The 2377-nt window shown below is 36.8% G+C and overlaps 1 long non-coding RNA gene across 1 annotated transcript; it reads right to left on the bottom strand.

The window, feature by feature from the left end:
• Positions 1-276: 276 nt before the first annotated feature.
• On the bottom strand, positions 277-1828 carry LOC122197131 (uncharacterized). Its single transcript, XR_006189890.1, has 2 exons — positions 1528-1828; positions 277-1426 (listed from the first exon to the last, which is right to left on the bottom strand). It is a non-coding gene; the product is annotated as an uncharacterized LOC122197131 (long non-coding RNA).
• Between the last annotated feature and the right edge of the window lie 549 nt (positions 1829-2377).

The raw sequence follows: 2377 nt of genomic DNA, 5'->3' as shown, positions 1-2377 counted from the left end.
TACTATACGATATTGACTATCCTACACCTGGCTGCTAGCTAAAGTGGAACCTGTTCATCGACGGATGTTCTCGGTTGTACTGTTCGGCGATTTGTCGCGTCGTGTTTATCCTAGACAAATGGATACGATTTCAATGACTATATAATTTTCCCCATTATCTTTATTTTGTGACACACTCACATAAACGATGAGGTAGACTATATTTTGATAATAATAGTTGTACCTGGGAAAAGCCTTCATTCATACAGAGAAGCAAACCTTCAAAATAGTCGGGTCTTGGTAGAAGACTACATTTTATACTAGTAGGAAATATTAGATTTTCTAGGGTTTTCAAACTTATACAAACATTTACATTGAACATTTACTAGTCTTTACATCAAACTTATGCAAATAAATGACACTAAAGTACTTATGAATTCACCAGCTTAAATGTTGTTCTACGCTTTCAAAATAACTTGTATTCTCTGGTCATCAGTAGACAGGTACCGGTGACAGGTTTTGAGAAGACGGAGCACAGTCAAGACTCGTCTTTTATTTTGATCATTCATTTTTGGTGTCTATTACATTACAAAGAACACACATGTATTAAACTCTACTATTAATGCAATTGATGATGTTGTTGCTTGTTTACTGTTTTGCATTATTATGATACTTTACATACCGTCCTCCACCCGAGAACGTTTCCCCTATTCTAAATTTTGGGGTGTGACATCATCCGATGTATTTGTCAAGAGACCATCATCCCTGTACTGTTCATTTGTCTCATACATTAAGCCCATGGATCTCTTTCACTGTTCATTGATTTGCTCTTACATCGCCATATGAAATCACAATGTTCTGATCCGCAAGCGTTCATCCCTTGTTCGTTCAATGTTATGTGGATTATGTGTTCCTGTAATTTAATCGATCCAAAATTATGTTTGGGTTTTTCACAGTTTCGATTACAAGCTATATCAATCGACTTAATCCTCTTGATAATAGAGTTTGTGTTATAGCGTGTTCCTTGTTTTCATTCATTCTGTAATCAATCGTTGATCAATCTTGGTGTTTCTTATACGAGTTTGTGGTTAAATAACCTACTTGTTTCAATCGGTTTGTTTGGGAACCAATTTTTGTGAATCCTTGATCGTATGTGCTCTAACGATTTCTTTAAAGCGATTGGGTGTTTGGCAATTTCGATTACCAGTGATGAATAGATAAAGATCGGATGAACATAACTGGGTTGTGGTTTTATTGGACAAAATTGTAATGTTTAATCTCACTGGGAAGTGGAAGAGTGATGTTGGGAAGGATTGAAATCAGAATTTGATCTTAATCGACTTGATTTGAGCAGATGTTCTTGGTAGTCAGTGGAAAAAGTCAAAATTGAATTTGTGAATCCTTTGGTACGAACAGTTTCACATGCGAATGGTTGGGGCTTGACAACCTGCGAATGAAATCGGGACTGAATTGGAATGAACAATGGGATAAAATGAAAAGTCAAAATTGACTGAGAATCAGGGTTAACTATGAACGAATCAGACTTACCTGCGAATCTTTAACCTGCGAATGTTTGTTGACCGTGATTCACAGCGAATCAGTGCTTGGAGTCAGATTCGGAGCGAGAGGTCACTGTTTCGTGGTTGCCTTGGTTCGCAGCGAACCTGTTGACTGGGTTTCGCACCGATTCTGTAACCATTTAGCTTGGATTCGCAACTCACAGATGGACCTTGTGCTCGGAGAGAACCGGGATTCTTGTTTGTATCAGTATGCTCGGAGCGAACTTGGATTCGTATGTTCATGCTTGGAACGAAAGTAAGTAGGAGTTTTTGATTCGTGATATGATAACAAGCTTCATCAGATATTAATTTGGGGGAGATGATTCAATGATTCACTATTGGTCCCTACAACTTGAGCAAATTGACACTTTTGGTCCCTGTTGTTTTCACAGCTTGGTATTTTTGGATCAATTCCAGAACATTTTACAATTAAACGGGAAATTGATGCAGAGTTACATTTTCAGTCCCAGAATTTCAAAAAAGTGACAGTTTCAGCCCATTTTTCGAAAAGATTGCAAATTTAAGGGTTGGTGAACAGTTTAGATTTTTTAATGCACATATTTTTTCGTGAACCGAAAATTAAGGATTCCATCAAGTCTTGGCGGTTTGGAAAGTCATTTTTCGTGATAACGTCAAATGTTTTCGACTTTTTCGGGTTTTATACATCATCGTTTATATCATTTTGTCGCGGGGGAGCATAGTAATTATTTATCCATTCAAGTCATTCTCATGACCATTTGAAGGCTTTATAATCACGTTTTTTATTATAAATCGGGGGAGAATTTGGTATGGTCATTCGAAATTGGATTTGTGACTTTTCAAATTTGAAGATTTTTTAT

Source organism: Lactuca sativa, chromosome 3 (assembly GCF_002870075.4).
Source record: "Lactuca sativa cultivar Salinas chromosome 3, Lsat_Salinas_v11, whole genome shotgun sequence".
NCBI classification, from domain to species: Eukaryota; Viridiplantae; Streptophyta; class Magnoliopsida; order Asterales; family Asteraceae; genus Lactuca; species Lactuca sativa.
Note: the sequence above shows the minus strand (reverse complement) of the source record. Positions and strands in the feature narration are given on the sequence as shown.